General features: G+C 38.1%; 1 protein-coding gene and 1 long non-coding RNA gene across 9 annotated transcripts in view; one reads left to right on the top strand and one right to left on the bottom strand.

Moving 5' to 3' along the window:
* Positions 1-20,140, bottom strand: part of LOC105388446 (CUGBP Elav-like family member 1) — a 262,076-nt gene that overhangs the window by 171,912 nt on the left and 70,024 nt on the right. Inside the window, exon 1 of one of the 8 annotated variants that reach the window (XM_038119478.2) lies at positions 15,613-15,629. The exons of the other annotated variants lie outside the window; for them this stretch is intronic. The gene's annotated coding sequence lies outside the window, so the exon portion shown is untranslated. Of the gene's footprint in view, positions 1-15,612; positions 15,630-20,140 lie in introns of those variants that run through there. 8 annotated transcript variants of the gene reach the window in all.
* LOC125489258 lies at positions 4,522-5,096 on the top strand. Its single transcript, XR_007266839.1, has 2 exons — positions 4,522-4,614; positions 4,835-5,096. It is a non-coding gene; the product is annotated as an uncharacterized LOC125489258 (long non-coding RNA).

The following is a 20,140-nucleotide window of genomic DNA, read 5'->3' as shown; positions in this document are numbered from 1 at the left end:
CATTGAGTAGTGAGTAGTTAAAAGATGAAGACAAAAAACAACCAAACTCTCACAATATATTGATCTCTCAAAAAGGCACGGACATAAAGTCTGTGGAGTGATAATAAAAACTTTAAAAAAAAAAATAAAAAAAAAAAACATAACTGTCTTAAATTTAGTTACCTAATTGCTTTCAGTGATGCCGATTCTGAAGGCGGAAATTCTAATTTTAATGCTGTCAAAACCTTAATTTCTTTGTTTAAAATTCGACTCTATGATTGTTTCTGTAAATGTCATTTTATGCTAGCAATTTTTTTAGTTTGACAGCGTTAAAATTAGAATTTCTGCCTTCAGAATCAACATCAGTGTCTGGTAAATTTAAATTTTAGGTCGCATTTTAAGTTTTTATTTATTTTCAAGTGCCTTACATTACTTACATTATCTCTTTTCATATTTTCTTGTGTGTAGGGTAAAACACCCAGTAACTGACCACCTTAAGGGAGTTGTTCCAGTAATTTATCTGTAGCGGGCTCAATTGTTATCGCTTATTAAATCCGATTTTTGTTTTAGAAACTAGAATAACAGAGCTACATTCCTGAGTAAATAGCAAACATGTAGAAGTTACTCATATTTTATATATTTTTGCAAACAAAAAGTAGTGATTTTCCCAGTAACTGACCACTAAAATCTAGTAACTGACCACACTCGATGCCAGTAACTGACCACCAATTTAAAATGGTTTAAAAATGGAATTATGATTAAATCTTATTATTATTTATTTATTTGATTACTTCATGTAATAGTACCGATCCTCTGGTCTCTTTTAATGTGTGACACATCACTTTTGCTCAAGGTTTCTTAACTGAAAAGTGCATTAAATTAATTAATCAGATTAATGCATAATTTAAATGATATCTTATCCTAATAATCAACCATTTATTTATTAAAAACACAAGTTTATGCATTTTTGTTAAATACTAAAAACAAAGGAATAAACACACATGCACATAGTGAACACGCATTTTAAATTTACAGCTTTCAGGGAGATTAAGTGGCCCCAATGTAGTACCTTCAGATAAGTCACAGAAAGGGCGATTTTGTTTGTCCGGAACAAGCCAGGATCAGTGGGACAGGCCCATGAAGCATTCATGGTGCCAGAAACGAGCATTTTCTTAAATATAAAGTAGCGAATCCAAGCGCTAAAGCCGGTCTTTTCCATATTCGGTATCAACTGATGAGGAGGAGGAATCGTGGCGGATTGTATTGTCGGCCTGGGAAAACATAAATTCCCCGCCGGAAAAGTAGGCCCTTTCCCCGCCGGTCCTTTCAAGGATGTAGAACCAGAGACAGATGGTTTTCATTATTGCTGAAACCCCACCCAGAGACTTTCAGTGCGGCTAAAAGAGTCATTGAGGCTAGCCATTGTAATTATGACCGAATCAGATATTGGGGGTTAGTTTTTCAGGATACAAAGATGGATGCCTTGACGAACGGGATTTCAATGACTTTGTTTAGGATTCAACTGGAATATTTAGGATGCTGTTGAAACGTGCTTTCGTAGGTAAGTATTTGGCCAAAGACAGGAGTAGTCATTTCTGCAAGGGGGACAGGGAATCTTTGTCTCGTTGAAGAGGCGTCACTAAAGCAGAACATCGCTGTACTTTCTGCATTTTCCGCTGCTGGACTAATGACTGTGTCTGCCAATGATAGTATAGCGTTGCCAGTGGATTCCGGATAGTTGTGGTATCGGTTCCAAATGGCTGGGGTGTTGGTCGTGGTAACAACTTATAGAAGAATGCCCCATTTCTTGTGTGCCAATTTTACCGTTCTGTTTGAAATCCGCTGACGTTCATAATGCCATTGAAGGGCGTGTTGGTGCACCGGCTGAGGGTGCTAGCATTGTAGTGATGCTTTCTTTTTCCTATTTTGCTGAAGTGGCTTTGCCTGTCTTTGGAAAAATGTGGAGGCGCGTTTCGTCGGTAACGTATATTCGGGTTGGGTCATTAATATCGTCATTGAGGTCTTGTTCGCCAAGTGCTTTTGTGCTCGGGGAACCAATTTCATCTGGTTCACAAGCGCTGGCATTGGTTAGGTACGCCTTCAGCTGTTCTGAAGATAGCATTTGAGTATCTTTTCATAGAGTGAGATGGTGAAAGCCATTTGTCTCCTGGTCTTGCATTCTTGAAGGGACTGCTCCAAGGATTATCTTTAAGGAAAAATGGTGACATCTGTCTTTGTCCTGGAGAATCCACATTATCCTAGGCTGATAGTATGCTCCACTATCGTTTTTATCTTCCTCATCAGCTAATACCGAATCTGGAACAAACTTGGACTTTGTGTTTGAATTCTCTATATTTTAAAAGGTGCTTGCATGTCACCCTGAATTATTTTGGAATGTCTTGTTGATCCTAGTTTGTCTCAGACAAGTGGAATTGCCTTTTCTATACTTTTTTTGCTATCTTGGCGCTTCTTCATCTCGCTGAAAAAGCTGTAAAAATATATCACATATAATAATACCAGTAACTGACCACCAATTTACCCAATAACTGACCACCTATGTCAGTAAATGGAAGGAGTGAAGATAGAATGCTCATATTTTGACACAAGAAAATGGCACATATAAGCTTTAATATTACGTTCTTATTTTGCCTAAATTCAGCTTCAACCAAAAATCCCAATAACCGACATAGGTGGTCAGTTATTGGAAAATCGCTATTTTGTCGTCCAGTAACTGTCCACCCCATTAAAAACAATCAAACGGGAAATAACAAGCTGAATCTTATCAAAAACGTAATCTTTATAATTAAATCTATATGGTATAATTTTTTCTTTCAATGATTTCAATTTTTTTCATGGTAAATTTTACGATCAAAAAATTCACTTACCTTAACAAATACGTTAGTCACAACTGCAATTTACTCGGTTCGCGCGCCAACTAAACTTTTTTGATCGCTCACTATCCATCTGTTGGCGGTTGGCAAAATCTTTTGTATCAGTAATGCTCTCAATGAACCACAATATAGACTGGATGTTCACTAGATGGCCCTGCTTGGCTATATTTCTTATTTATTGGAGTTGAAGAGGAAGGTGGTCAGTTACTGGCACATGGTCAGTTACTGGGTGTTTTGCCCTAGTATATCTAGGTACTTTCACACCTATTCGTACACCAAACATTTAGATCATAAAAAATAACACAGGTACAAAGACAACGTCTAGCGAGGACAACACCTATCGAACAAATAGGGATCACGAGTTTCGCAACTACGTACGTACGTTGCCAAAAGAGCAAAAACTGCACACAATGGGAAAAAAATCTGCCCGTGAGCCAACCTGATACGTTCAGATATATATTATTTCATGATTCATTATTACGAAGCACTACAATTATCGGCGTTGGCATAGTGACGTCATTGTTCTGCACCAACAATACGTTATGAAGGGTGGAAAATTCAAATGGAAAGTCCGACTTTGTTATTTGAAGATGCTTTGTATTATTTGCTATGAATATAACCGGCTTTTTACTTCCTAAGCCTTGAATGGGGTATATTTTTGTTGGATACTGTCATGGTTTTGTAAATAATTGTATCTCTGACATGAACATGATAATGGTTTTTGAAAAAATATCGTTATAATATATTTACATCGACACAGCTACAGTTTGAAAGTAAAGTAGTTAGTATAAGTTAGGTTTAGGTTTAGGTTTTTTATTTCATAATTATACATCACATGTCAATTCTAGTTATGTTAGATTTCAAAGATAGGCAGCACTGCCGATGACCTATTAATCGCTCGTATGTGTACAATATAATGGCTAACCTAAATACCTATAACCAAACAGCTCCAAAGGCGAGCAGTTGACCACTGACTCGTAGAATAGACGCAACACTCTTGTGTTTCTAAACCCTTATGTTAAGGTATACTTGAAGACAAAATAATTGTCTGCGTGATTGTACAAACAGACCGGCGCTGCCTCCGCGGGCCGAATTTAATAAAGGCGATGGGGTGCGTGTGTCACAATTTACATTTAAAGTACCAATTATTTGACGTCATTAGCGCCCCGCGAGTGATATTAAACGCAGCCGAGCCACCCTCGCGCTGCCAACGTAAATTAGAATCAAAACGACCATTTTTTATTTTGAATTTTGTTTCATAGAGGACCCTGAGGCCAACGACCCTTTACAAACTTAGGGTGCGTTGCACCATTTAACTTTAACTATTACAAACGTCACATAGTCTGTCAAAGCATCGGTTAAGCGAAAAATGGGTTGCACCATTCAACTATAGTTAAAATGACGTCATAACTTTAACGATAACCATAACCACCCAATGTTGGCCGGTTAGTGCTTTTGTTAAAGTCAAGTAGCTGTCAAACGCGTTGTATAACCTCAAAGTAACAGTATTACGTACAAATATTAATATTAAATAATTCTTATCATGTCGCTTCTACGTGAAATAGCGCTTGAAACAAGTTCCTCAGAAATTGAGATTGAGGTGGACTAAGTACGGAACTTACGAAATATGAAGAGAAAGGTGTACTTTCAGAGAACTGATAGATTCGCAGGTTCCAGGTCTCAAAAATGTGGCTCGTGTGTTGGCTTTAAAACTAGAACCATTCTTACTGCCTCCAACGACGAAGTAAGTGCACCTATTATTATGTTGTAGGTGTAATGATCATCTTCACCACCAAATAAGCGTCCACTTCTAGCCATTGGCTCTTCCAAGGAGCGAAACAACACTGTGCCCTCGGCCATCCTTATCCAGCCACTACCGGCTACCTGCCGGTTGCCGGTCCAGCGCAGCAATCTAATATCAAAGTAACCTACGTAACTCTTTAATTGAATAACCTTGTTTTCAGAAATTTTGCAATCACTCAAATACAGAAATATATCAATGAAAATAAGGAAAGAACTAAGAAGAACTAAGAGTGCAGCCCATTATTGTGGCTACGGCATAGCTGCATAATATATTATGTAAACAAAATAGAGACCCTGTGCTGTACCACCAGCTAGGTTTTTTATGATGATTCATCATCTGATGAAGAGGAACCTGTCTATGTAGTTAACAGGAATGATGAGCATAATCGAAGGATGTCAATAAATAATTATTTTAATAGATTACATCGTTAGTTTATATTTTAACTTGTTAAGAATTAATTAATAAGATAATTAATAATAAAGGCTTCTATTCTATTCTATTCTCTGGGGGTGTAAGTACCTGCACCTGGCTCTCTCGAATGGAACCTTTGTGCATAGCCCAAGGTCTAAACTGCCTTCCAAAGCTTGGACCATTTCTCCACCACGCTGGTACACTGCGGGTTGGTGGGTTCACATATCTAGATGTGCTAAATCTAGATATGCAGGTTTCCTCACGATGTTTTCCTCACCGTAAGAGCGATGGTATACATTGTACTTATGTTAAAAGAACTCATTGGTACATGTCAGCGCCGGGATCGAACCCGCATCTCTGGCGTGAGAAGCGGGCGCTTACCCGACTGAGCTACCACCGCTCTTAATAAAGGCTTATTAGAGTCTACTTTGTCGCGGGTTTTATTGATGATAATCTTTTGGTCAATATTTGGAGGAACAACAGACCTAGTTCCTGTGACATGTTGACTTTGAGTGCTTTGACAGAAAATGACGGCTACAATGTACTCTGTGACGGCTTCAGTCCGACAGCTAGAGTTGGTATTGCCTTACATAAAAACGTTTCCCACAATAACTTTGGGGATAATTATGTCTCAAACGAATAGCAACCCTAATAACATTAACAATGACCGACGATTTGATGGTGCAACACGTTGCAGTAAAATATTAACTGTAACGACTCTGTCATTGCTAAGTTTAACCTTAACTATTACGATAACCGGGATGTTGATGCAACCCACCCTTATAATGCCAATATTAAGACACTTCGGACGACGTATATTTACAGCTTGTCAATGTACGGTCAGCTGCATAAGGAGCTATACTCGTTTGTACCTTGTCAAACTGACTACATAACAAACCGTCATTTTTCAAATAGGCAGTTTGTGAGTTTGACAAGGTACAAAAGTGTACAGCTACATATACCGCTGACTGTACTTCAAAGTATTTTGATACATCTAAGTAAAAAAAATGTTTAAATAACAGATTCCAATAGATTTCTTCAGTATGCGGAATGCGAGTACTCACACCGTTCGAGCCCACGCTTTACTTTGTACACTGCACAAAGTAAAGTGAAGTGCAAGCGCTAAAATAGCAACCAAGACACCCGATGAACCCGTCCACTGCCGTTATTTATAACTGACAATTGGATTCCCGTACCCACACCCGGGCCACTTTCAGGGCTACGCGGCTGTTACCCGATACTGAAAACATTCCCGTACACAAATAGATGTGCAACGCGCAGCACGCTCGTTTAATTAAATGCAAAACGCTTCAACGCAACTCCCTTCTAAATGATTTATTATAGCATTCATTAGCGCATGTTGGATCATGCTATTTTTTCATTACACGCTGTTCCAGTCAAAGCTGAAAGTCAGAAAAGAATAACATTTTTTTATGGATCTCTGTGTAGTCTGTGTTTGTTTTTTACTGAATTTGAGTTTTATGAATTTTATGAATAATTATGGTTAGGCATACCTACCTACTCATCTTTTGGTAGGTACATAGAAAAAGTAATTTTGCGTTTTTATTTTAATTTTTACAGATAGATTGAGGAGTGCTTGAACAACGCTGTACGGCTCCGCTATAATGTTACATCTATCTAACAATAGAAAAACGCCATGAATGTTGACTTAAACTATGCTATAATGCTGTTAAAAATACTGCTATAAAATAGTCTTATTCACATTTTTTTTTTAAATAAAGTAGTATTTCATGTAAAATTGCAGCAGCGCAACATCTTTTCAGTAATCACTTTAGTAATTTTACGTACGAAAAGAAAATAGTGCGACCGCCGCCGCCGCCATCTGTCGCTACATGAGCGGCGGGGCCGACGGCGTCCCACGTTTAATATCCGCGTAATGTGTCCCGCGGAGACGTCCCGTTAGTTTTTACTATCGCACCAAAATTAACACAGCGGGCCACTCATGACGCCACTAATGTTAGGAGCGCAGCGCCATCTGTCCAGAGTTTGGTTTTGCGAGTTCGAAATCTGTGTAAATTTTTGCAGAATTATAGCCATAGTTCTTTAAGCCACCGCTGCACTGCTTCACTCATAACTTCATAATTTCCTGAAAATCATAAAATTACGTGAAACATATTTCAGACTTTTCAGACCCTTCAGGGCTCTGCGGTTTCCGAACTTTCCATTAATCTATTCTCAGACCGTCTAGTTTACCTCACAAATAAATAATTACGAGCGGAGTTAGCTACCAAGCGCTGGGAAGTCAGTCGTATCTTTGCATTTCAACCACTTAGATGCTCCCCGGAGAGCCGGGGGTGGAACTATTTCATATCGTCTTTGATTCGAATACCTCGCAGACTGTAATTATTCAGCGAGACTAAAAGCACAGCACGTAAGTGCAAAGCAAACAGGAGCAAACTTTAACACCAACCAATGTTAAGTCTAAGAGCTGGTACTGCACAGTTGTGCCCCTTTCACGCCTGCCCCGGCCGCGGGGGGGCGGGGGGTCGCCAAATAAAGTGGTGAAGCTGTGGTAGTTGAGCCCCCGTGTGATCCCAATTACGGAGTGTGGAGCGCCAAGCCGCTTATGCAAATGACGATTTCGCGCGGACGCATCTAATGGGCCATAAAGGGCGGGGGCGGGGCCAAATGCACTTTTAGAACACCCCCCTTGTTCTAGCAGCGGCTGGCTACATTCTGCTAATGCTAAATCAGGCTCGTGCCATGGCCACTTTGCAATGTCCATTGAACAAGAAAATTTGTTTAATCGGCGTACAGCCTGCGGCTATGGACATTTGAATCGGCTTACTGAATTAGTTTGATCTGGGTTATGTGAAGCGATGGCGCCTACGATATTTATACGACGAGCGTTACAGGTGATAATTCAGGCACCTGCAGTGGCAGTACGGCCGTCTCTGAGTGGCGCTACTCGATCGCTATCATTGTAGTCCCGACGGGTGCTCGAGCACTTTGACAGCGGCAATTGTCCGATCGATTCACGAGCGAGCGAGCGATTCGAGTGATTCGCATGTGATATTTTCTCGAGTGATCCCGAGCAGCGGCCGCCGGCGCTTCACGCCCGCCACGTCAATTACACGGCTCCGGCGTCGGGTCCAGATTGTATCGATTAAATTCAACACCATCATTATTATCACATCCCATTTGGCTCTTGGCCTTTAGCCCCGGAAAATCCGATTCGCTCCGTGCAGATTTTGCATATTGAGCGTGTGTTACTGTCAAATTACGTTCATTGTTGTACGATTGTTCTCGACGTCTTTGAGCTTGTCTACAATTTATTACTTTTACCTTGGCAAAGTAAGGAAAGTTTACTTCTTTGTCAAGCAGTTTCGTTAGGGCCTTCAACTAATCTTGTATTTTAATTAAATTCTGGATTAAAATGTCGTTTGGAAAGTATTCTTAGCCAATCATTAGAAGGAGTCGGCAACTTGTACAAACAAGCGAAGCAACTGAAACAAAGTTACCGGACAATTAAGCCCTTTCTGAGAAATTCCAATATTTTCGTGAAAGAAAGGGGACATTATTTGGAGAACTAGCAAATATCGTGAGTCGTATTTTAGCGATTCCTTTACCTGCCATTAAACCGGCCGCAGATGTAAGTTTCTCGAATAAAAAAGGTTCAGACAAAGATCCGGTCCGAGTCTACGATGCGCGAGTCTCAAGATATATTGGATCGGTTCCCACAAATTGATCAATTTATAACTCGGCCCGACTTTTATTGGCGTACATCCCGATTAATTGCTCGAGATCGAATTTAATCGGAGTGCACTGCGAGTAATTATGTTATGGTCCAGCCTGCTGCAGGTGCAACAACCTTCCAATAAAAAGTTAAATTAATTTTGCCCTAATTTTTTCACGGCTCTAAATTTATTTAGAATTTAATATTATAGAATGTGGTTTTAGTAAACACGCGTGCATAGAATTGGATCTAAATCTAAGAGTACAAGAAGTGCACCCCTCGATAGTACCTCGTAAAGATTAATTGACTCGGTAATTCCGCATAATAAAATACTGGAAACAAGAAGAGAATAAAATAAAATAAAGCTAGCCAGTAAGCACAGCACGAGTTAGCGCAAAAAACAAACTCATGATATTTGTTTCAAAGTAGATTTCCCAGGCGTAATGGGGAGGGGGGGGGGGGAAATAAAACAATCGATGGCCGTGTATTGCGAACGGGTTATTAATTTTGTTGTGCCGTGGCCGGTCGGAAAAGGTATTCCGATTATTTTATTGTTTACAACTTTTCAGGGTTCCGCGTCGGTAGTAACTCGTGCATTATTTTGATACGTGATTAAATTTAATTAAATAAACCCCTTTTAGTAAGTATTTTGAAAATCTGACTTTTATGCTTTGTATAAATTTTTTTGACAGAATATCTACAGATTTTTTAAAGCTTTTTATAAAAACTAAAATATATAACGGACAAAACAACTGGCGAGTGGGCAACATTAAAACTAAAACTGAAAAATCAAGAAATGTTTAATCTGCAATCTGATGCTCTACTCTGATAGTAAAGCTGTAGCGTAGCAGTATAAATGTATAAGAACGCCAGACAATATCCACCTCTTAAGCGACGTGATAAGGCCCAACTCAGCTTGCACCTTAACTCCGATTTTTTTAAAATCCGTAGATAAGTATCTATGTCTATCTTTTGGCATCGCTTTTGCAGCTACATGATCGTTCCTGGATAGTTGACTCAGGATTATGTGGAAATTATGAGTATATTACCTTCTTTTATTTTTGTTGGTGAATGTGCCTTTTACTTCAACCTAATTTTCGTGTGGCGTTTGAAGACGTTTACCAGTAGGCGAGGACTTATTATGTAGTGTTTTTTTTATATTTTGCGTTTTAACAGAAAGTTCTAGTTATTACTGACTGGCCGGTGTGCTGTACCCTGCATGATGGATTACTAGGTATCTCTTCTCTGGCACCGCCCTGAATACCAACATACACTCAGAGTCACTGTCAATCATTCCACATGGAAGAGTTACGGCTTTTCGCATTCCAGTTTGATTAGAATAGAAAAAAATAGTTTATACTTCTTCGTGTTGTGAACATCTTTTGTCCAGTGATCCCCAAAGAACTTATGTTCCCAGCTTTTTTTAACCATCCAGCATCACCAGTGAAGACTATACTTGCGGGCCGCAGGGCTTCCAACAACAAACTTTTCATATCAACCAGAAGCGTTAGTAGAAATACAATAATGATACCCGAATAAAAGCAGCAATTTTCCACAATGCGTTACCACGAGTTAGCTATTTCTATGGTAATGTTATCAATTAAACGCCACTGAATCAAGGGGTGGACCACCGTGTCCGTCGTTTATAATTTGTAACCAGGAGGGTTACTCTATACTGACAAAAAACGAACGAACGAGAGCTGTCGAGTAATCGGCACTTTTAATACAACGAGGGCCGTGGCTAGCGCCGCACGCTCCGAAGCTTAGTTTTTTGGCATATAGAGTGACCTCTCAGTAGAATCGTAAATTCGTCCCCAGTGCACATTTCACTCAGGTGTCGTGTAACCTGGGCAAATGTAGGTATGTACATGTATAGGGTATCGAAATGTAGTGTGGTCGGTGGGTTTTGTTGTAGACTTGAACCTTCGTAAAAATTCTGGTAAGTAGTAAGTATAAATAAATAAGTATAGAAATATATAGATACTCAATACGATTTCCTAATACTTGTGACGTTTGAATTACTTAACAATCTTAGAAAGGGTAAACTGAAATAAGTATATTTAAGTGAACTTGATAAAAAAATGTAACATCGTACTTTAATCGACCTAGAAAAAAATACCTAATCAATTCCCATCGATTTTTCCATCATAATTTTTACGAACTATCGAACACTCATAACCTGTTCCGATAGTTTCCTACCAATAGTGGTTGTTGGCCACAAAGTATTTTATGACAAATACATTTTTACCTTTTTATGTCATTACGTTCTGTGCTTTATGACTTCGGCAGTGAACTCACTTTATTGCTGTCTGTACTTCATCACAAGATTTTCACTGAGGTTTAACCCTGCGGTGTTATTCGATTGACAACTTTGCTGTGATGTCAATAAGAGCTGCAGGCAATCAAGGGTTGTTAAAAGCTGTGGATACGAGACCCCTAAGGATTTGTCCTCATTAAAACGCAACATTAATAAGAGTGCCTATAGAAGTAGAGGTAGGAAAACGTTGATTTTACACAGGTATTGTGATTTATTTGTTTGTACTTTTGGGATTTCAGTAAGTAGCTATCTCTTAAGCATTTTATTTTCAGGGCCGTGTTAATCCAGCCAGCGTAATCGATAGATCATTCGTTACCTGCTACTTTGGCAAGCTGAGTTTCAGAACGATATTATACTACACTCGCTGTATACATATGACTGAAAAGTTGTGTTCCTAAACATAAATACTCAGCTTTCCACCCACCCAAGTCCAACATTCAGATTTATGGAACTCGTAACGTAATATATCAAATATAAACTTGGCCGGTGCACAGTTCAGTTGAAAATCTGTTAGCGTTTGGCGATCAAGGCGCCATGATATCATGAAAACTAATTACATCTGTCAAGCTTAGAAAGATATGGCAAATGTAACAATATTGTTGGCGACTTACAAATATTTTGATGGAGCTTATGTTGATATGAGTTGTAATTTTGCAAAAACATAAGTAAGTACATATCATTATTAATCTCTGAATAAAATTTATCAGTTAGGAGTAGTTAAAATATTAAACGTTACAGGATATAATATGCATATTAATACTCAAATAAAATATGAAATTCATGAAAAATAAAATTAACTACCTATGTACCTAGTAGCCTTATTAAATCATAGATTTAGATTTATTCACAGGATACATCCCAGTTGCTGGAAGGGCCTCTAGAATATAGATCGATCGATTTTAACTATTGCTGTCATTCTTTGACAGGTAAACACCGAGGATGAAACTTCTATAAATCAAAACAAGACAAAAAATTGTACTTATGTACTAATTAACTGATTATTGTTTAATATCTATTATCTGTTTACTTTAATATCTATTATACTTTTCCGAACAAAAAAAAATAAGAACATATATTTTATTTCGACATTCGTTTTTCAGACCCACAAAAATAAATATGAAAGATAGAGAGTACATAATATTTTAATCGCCTTTCTAATACGTTCCACCACGCTTCTGCTTCTGAACACCCTGTATTACAAGCTACATAAACCGGCTGCCCCGGTCTGGTAAATAATGATTTATTGCGTGCTAAGCTAATGAGACATTATTATGCAAACTTTATGTGATTTTATCGCTGAATTTATGCAGAGTGACACGGCCCGACAACTATTTTCGTATTACGTGACACGTGCTCTGGTAAACATAAATTTTGACACGGAATGTTGATATACATTTTGTACTGACCTGTATTAACGTGGCAGGTTTTTTAAAGCGAAAAAATGGACAGTGTGGGTCTGCCCCCGTATTATGTAACTCCGAGTGGCGTTGGTTGGTATAAAATGGCTGACAAGTTAGAGCATTATTAATTAATAACTTTTTAATGACTTATCTGATTTCAAAAACGTTTATGTTGAATGTAAGGTTATATTGGTAGGCTTCTTACATATTTCTTTCACTAAGATTTTTGGTGTTTTCGGTTAATAAGTCTCTAAGTTGAAACCAATTATCACCGGTTGCTAACTCTCAAAAAGTTTCAAAATACGGGGGCTGGTCAAATCAAACAAATCTGTGTTTAAAATATTATGTGTATATTTTTTTATTTTATTTTTATTTTATTTATTTGGTACACAAAACAGAATAAAATCATTACAAATTAAGAATATAAGCATTTAAGAACATAGATCTAGATTTCATTCCAAAGCATGCATACACATAATCATATTAATATAAGGAACATGCTACATAATTAATTTATCATAATATCTATCAAGTGTTCATAATTTCATTCAATAGTTACAAACAATTTTACATAATAATTTACAAAAATATTTCAATAATTATAACTTACGATACAATTAAAATTTAATTAAAAATTTTAATCGATATAAAATTTAAAAATGTAATAATACTGACAATATTCTATTCTATTCTATTAAATTAAAAGTAATTTTGAAAAATAAATAATCAAATTGACAAAATTAAATTTATAATGGCGTGCTATTTTGAAAGATTTTGGTTAAGCATCCTTTGAATTTATACCTACGGCAGTCAAAAATATCTATGTCTGGAAATGATTGTATGGTTTCATTATAAACTCTACACATTCTGACTATTGGATTGTAATAGGAAGTGTTGTTAATGTACACCCTCAGGGTAAAAGGTAGGTATTTGCGACATCTATTGCGGGTATTAAAATTGATTAGGGACAACAAGTCGGGACAGTCTATCATGTTGTGTATGATTTTGTATAAATGAATTAGGTCAGATTGTTTTCTGCGGACATCCAAACGCATAATGTTAAATTTATTTAACCTTTGGTCATAGTTAGATAGGGTGCGTCCAAGATTACACCTGTACGACAATATCCTGAGAAATCTCCTTTGTACTCTCTCTATGCTATCGCTATGAACAATGTAAAACGGAGACCATATGATACAACCGTATTCCAGAATACTGCGGACAAGGCTATAATAGAGAGTGACCGAACTATAAGGTTTTTTAAATTCCTTGGTAGACCTAAGCACGAACCCCAATATTCTGTTTGATTTGCTAACTATATTTTGATAATGGGGTTTAAATGAAAGTCGTTCATCGAAATAAACACCCAAATCCTTTATAGTGGTTTCACGACCTAGAGTTCGACCTGATAATCTGTAATCATAAAGGATTTTATGATGCTTATTCGTAAACGAGATCACTGAACATTTAGCAACATTGAGCTGCATCAAATTATTACTGCACCAATTCGCAATCAGATCAAGATCTTTTTGTAGCAAAATACAGTCACTTGCGTCTTGAATGACTTTGTAGACCTTCAGATCATCAGCATAGAGCAGGCATGGGTTAGATAAGGTTTCAGCAAGGTCATTTATAAAAAGAATAAAAAATAGAGGTCCCATCGCTTTTAACCAGTGGGGTGTGTTGATTAATTATACTATACAGTTTTGCATAAAATATATCTAGACATACATCTATGTCTTCAGAAGAAGAAAGAATGTTTTGCCAGTCAGTCTCACGTAATGACGTTTTTACCCCTTCGTAATTACATTTACTGAACAAATAACGTTTCGATTTATTTGGTAATAATGGGGGTAAATTTTTTATCTGAGGAATTTCAAAAGTTATAGCAGGATGGTGACCGTCAAGCCGAGTCATTGGATCTGCCCCATAAACTTTAATATCTGTTAGTGTAGACAGGACCAGGTCCAAAAGGCGGTTGTTTTTATTTCGTATACTATTGAATTGCTGAAGACTACACATATTCATAGTTTCAAGAAGACAGCAAGCTTTATTGTCAGCAGGATCACTGGGAGTAAGAGATAGATTAATTTCGTTAGTTGTCCAACTCATGTTTGGCGTGTTAAAATCACCCAAAAGCAAAAATACATCGGACGAAGAGTTCTTCAACATGATATCTTCGCAATTACAATAAAATCCTATAAGATCCTCCTTTGGTATGTCTGGGGGTAAATAACATAAACACAAGTGAATAGATGGTGATCCAGGATCACTAGAAAGGATGCTTAACCAGATATCTTCAACATTGGATTCCCATGTAGTCTGCCTAATAACATTATAAGTTTTTTTGACTGCAATCAGAATACCTCCACCATCATCCTTATACAATGCAACGCAGCTGTCTCTACGATCTCTACGATAAACATGGTAGCGGTTATCAAATAATTCGCCATCAAACACGCTTTCATTTAAATTAGTTTCTGTTAAGCAGATAATGTCATAATCACAATTCAGCATATTCAGATAAAATTCTGTAATTTACGTAATATAATTACTATTCTCTATTAGCTATAGTACCTATACATAAATACACTATGTAATATATAGTATTAACTATAGTAACTATACATAGTAGTATTTTAGTAATAGACAGGTAAGTCTGCCTGTTGTACCTTACGTTGTACTTAATATGTTATCGTATTATACTGATCTAGTCGTACCGTACTTATACTATCAAACAGTAAACATCCTGTGGTTAGGTGAAGGCACAGATCTACTATTCTCATTTTATTATAAATTGTATCCTTAATATCTTTCAGCAATACAAGTAAATGGACTATAGTCCACAATATATTTACTGCAATATGTAAAACATTGCAGCAAAACAAAACAACACCGTACACTAGACACGAAGCAAACAGCACCAGTCAATCTCAATCGATCATCCATACCATTATGTCAAAGCATAATGGAATAAAATCTCTTTTGTTTACCTACAACGGACTTGTGCCGGAAAATTGTCACTGAAAACGTCAGAAACGGCGCTAACACTGCCGAGACAGCACCTACATAATTACAGATAGAGCTTACAGTCTCGTCAAGATATCACTTACCATTCTAATCTGTAAGCATGCTTCCGAGCGTAATATTACACTGTGAGCTACAAGTGCACCCACGACATCCAAACGAGCGCAAATACCTCAGCTGTCGTCTTCGAAAAACAAATGCTAGCACGTTTAGAAACCTATTTTCTTTTTAGTCAATACTGAATACTGGCCACTTTCACAATTCGTGTTTCGAATTCGGCGCGTTCGAATTTCGAGATGGCGCGAGCGCTGCGGCCGCCGGCTCGGGGTGTACTGCCGCGGCCGCCCGCCCTAGCCAACCTCCCCCGCCCTACCGACGCTTTCTTTGTTTCGCGGGGTCGTCCCGTACTCGTATTAAGCAAATCTCAGGCAACATCGCACGGATCTTATGCGAACGTTTTATCAATTACGCGATTGATTTTTCCCGCTACAATTTTCACTTCCCGCTCAACTGGTAGGCTAATAGAGGCGTTTTACGACGGCTGTTTGTTTAGGACCCTCTCAAGAAGGCACGTTTGCTGATCAATATGAATAAACGAACGATTTTGTTTAATGAATGTTGACTTGCAGGGGTATTTGTTTAAGGGAAAGCTACTCGTGTTAATGGAATCAAACTTCAAAGCGTTTTGATAAAAGTTATCGCGTATATTTTAAAATATTGTATAAAACAATGCAGGGAAAAATGATAAAAATATATTTTTCGCTGTAAAACATAGTATCAGCAGTGTCGTATTGAAAAGGGAGCTTATGTAATAGTACAGATTCTATTGCCTTTTTCAGACACGAAGATTAATATTTTTAATTAACATCGAAATCATAAAACGGCATTACGTCATGTTAAACCTCTATGTAGCAGTGCATGCGCAATTTTCAGACCAGTACGTAACGTCAGCATATTTATTAAATTCCCGGCTTGATAATTGATTAACGACGTAGAGGCTGAATATTGCCGAATTTTGATATCGTTTTCCGATTTTGCTGGAAATTATTTTTTGTTGATCCTACTATTATCATTATTAAAATTTATGGTCAGAATTTTTGTTGATGAAGCAATTGTTGTTAATTTTTTATCACACAAAACCGGCCATGTTTGAGTCGGTCTAATGCGCTAAGGGTTCCGTACTATATAAATATGTAGCACTCAGTTATTTAGGTAACAAAACATAATTTGTATTTCATAAGGAAAACAAAGTTAAATTTGCGGTTTGGTTACATAAAGATACATACATGTGCATTTTTTATTAGTCTTCCGTAAGAATCCTTTTGTTGTGTTGAATTAGCAATAATCATCAGAATTCCCTATCACCTAAAGTGAACAATAAACACATATTTAGTAGCGACGCCGGACCCAGTGCATTTCTGGCTGACTGAATTATTCATAGCTCTGTCGAGACTCTCGCCGGCTACTTCCAAACTAATCGCTAATTCTGGACAACTCATAGGGAAACAAGCGGTGGCAGCTCAGTCGGAGACGCACCCGCTTCTTACAACAGATTTGCGGGTTCAATCCCGGCCGGGACAAGAAGGACGATTGCGGAGGTGAAGAGATAAAGACCAGGGAATGTTATATATATGTGATAATTAATTAGTAAGTTGGTTGTTATTGTTAAGAAATCTTATTGTGCAATTTCAAAGGTCCAGGGGCCCCACGCGAAAACGAAGTAACATTTACGAAGTAATTAGTGTCAAATGCAATACATTATGAATTCAAAAATTGTTGTGAAAAGAAGTTCGCGATACTGCAATGGATGATTGTTAGATGATGAACAAAACGCACCGATATTTTTAGTGCTATTAAATCGTGTAGCACCCATCATCGCGGCCCTATTGCACCGGCGAATGTTGTAGCCGACATCAGATCTCACTAATTAACGTAACCAATGGCCTGCCAATATGTTTTTGTTCTCAGTTGGATGAAAATTCAGAAATATATCGACGCATTTTCATTATCAACTGCCAGCTAATTGACGGATAGTAGCGGTTACACGATTCCAGCAACATTATGGAGTATCAGGTGCTTTCAATATACCTATCAGTCATTGTTTTGAAGGCAGGTCTATGTAACAGATATAAAAATAAAATCTGATGAAACAGGAACATATAAATTAAATTTTATAGTAAATTTTGCACGCATTGACGATCTAAATTCGCTGTTCTTAAAAAAACAGTTATCATTATAATTAATACATACGACGACAACGACAGCAACAAATGAAAACAAATAAATTTAATCTCTAATTAATAAAATTGGTACCTAATCGTTGCAAACATTCACCCTTCCGCGAATGTGTGAGCGATCGTGTTTTGTCACTCGCTTCGTGTGTGTGTGTGCCAGTTGTCACACGTACACAGCGCGTCGCTGACCAGTGATTGATGATGGGCTATCGATTACGTATGGTGCATACTCACGCCTTTATTCCGAGAGGGATACGCGGGGGCATAAATGGAATTGGAATGTACGGGATTCGGCGTAAAGCCCCGGGCTTAGCCACTTTTCAGGGCCTGTAATTATGCAGTGACTAGACATAAACAAGCTTTACCGTTTCATACAGCAGCGAATGCTTTTAGCCTGAAAGCTCCGATCTATCGCTAAAAGGATCACAAAGGATCACTAAGAGAAAATTAACTTATCCATTCGCGTTTACCTGAAAAAACATAATGTTAGTTTGTAAATTGTATTAGGCAGAAATCAAAATGAATCTGCATTTGCGAGTCATTCTCGCTTTATAAGAAACCAGCGGGACACCCGAATAATGCGGCCCCGAAAACCACAAATCCGAGCCCCATCTCGGCCCATAACTCACTGTGAAATCTCGCAAAGAAGCACGTGAAACTCAAAAACGAGTGGAAAACAGAGCGGCGGCCGCCCGGAGACTTGTCTTGAATAATTTATGGGCAACGTCCTACGTAATTTGGACAAATTATAAAGGGCGACCGGCAATTACTCGGCACAAGCTCGGTTGGCCGCCGCCAAGTCCAAAAAATTAACCGCCGCCCCCCCCCACCCCGCGCCCCGCGCGCTTCGTTACCAGTTTTAAGCCCCCTTGTTTCCGTGAGATGTGGATGGATTGTGCACGTGCATTGATGAGAGTTAACTAGGTATGCGATTTCTTTGGATCTGGAAAGAGCGATAGATATAGGTACCTGACATCTCTTTTACTTCATATAAATACTTTAATTTCTTCTTTGGGTCTTCGGTGTTTATCTGCATAATGACAATTATACGGTATGAAGACACACTAATTATAAATTAAATTTTAATTTGCCATACAAACCAACTAAATTACCTAATACTTAATAACCTACCCTTGTCTAACAAGTCTCATTCAAGGTAAGATGCAAAATCAGGCAAAACACTCATGAGTCCTCGCTCACATAATTAAAGCGCAATTGAGTCACTTAATTACGTACTGTATTATGCTACATATTTACGAAGTACGTCCCTGTTGTATAACACATGGCAACTCACAAGTAACTGCGACTACATCGAGTTTGAGAGAACTTGGGGTCTTTGAGATTGCACCGCAGCTGTGCGGCAAGCGTGCATGGCGCGTGGAATTTCATTTTAGTAGGCTTATACCGACTCGTCCTCGCTTTGTTGGAAATTTGGCCCATTTTCTTAATACACTGTTTAAATGGTTGTCCACTATTAGATTGCTTTCAGACTTTCAATAGTAATGTTAATTTTTTCGCTCTGTAGAGGGTTACTCTAATATTTACTTGTTTCTTTGAGGGTTTATTTTTTAAATAAGCTGCTTACTGAATAGAATGATTATCAACAGTATTCGTACGTATATATTTTTTAATAACGGTTACTTTGTGTAATCTTTGTACTTTCGATTTCTGTTTTGAACCCTCTTATAATTTACGTACATACCGTGAAGCTAAGAAAAAACGTTTTGAAATGTAACCGTAGGAGCACCCTCTGTAAAATATATTATATTTCACTGAGGAGGGAGTTGATATTATCTCTCAAAACACGCGCAGGTAACTCAAAATCCGGACAAAAGACGCGTCACCCACCCTTAGGACAGTGTAGATTGCACAATGCGAGGGCCGTGCAAATATTTCACAGATATCACGTTTTCTGTCCACATCCACCCGTATTATAGCTCATGTTACGAGCAGCATAGGGCTCGCAGTCGAGTGCGCCAGCCGTGTGTGTTTGACTGAGCTGGAAACACAAAAGGAAGCGTGGCGTCTACAGTGGAAACACGCCAGTAAATAACCGGCGATGACAGTTTTGAGGCCAGATGTAGCGCGCGCAGATAGTTGCCCACAGATACCAGCGCCCTGAATATGGCCTGGCCGACTTGTTCCATTTCATTCGCCTAAAGAAAACGGCTGTAATAGATCACTCACGTTTAGCCCCAATTTCTCCATAGTCGGTTATCTAACCGACCAAGCATTGGTTCATCAACTATACGTCATCTCCATATAAAATTCTTGGCAGATGTGTCAAAAGTCAACCACTAATACCTGGTTATGCTCTAACCGACTATGGAGAAATTGGCACTTGGGGTGGTTGACTTTAGGTTGCTAAATCGCAAGGCCA

The sequence above is a fragment of the Plutella xylostella genome, chromosome 12 (assembly GCF_932276165.1).
Source record: "Plutella xylostella chromosome 12, ilPluXylo3.1, whole genome shotgun sequence".
NCBI classification, from domain to species: Eukaryota; Metazoa; Arthropoda; class Insecta; order Lepidoptera; family Plutellidae; genus Plutella; species Plutella xylostella.
The sequence above is the reverse complement of the archived record's forward strand: the minus strand, read 5'-3'. Positions and strand labels throughout refer to the sequence as shown.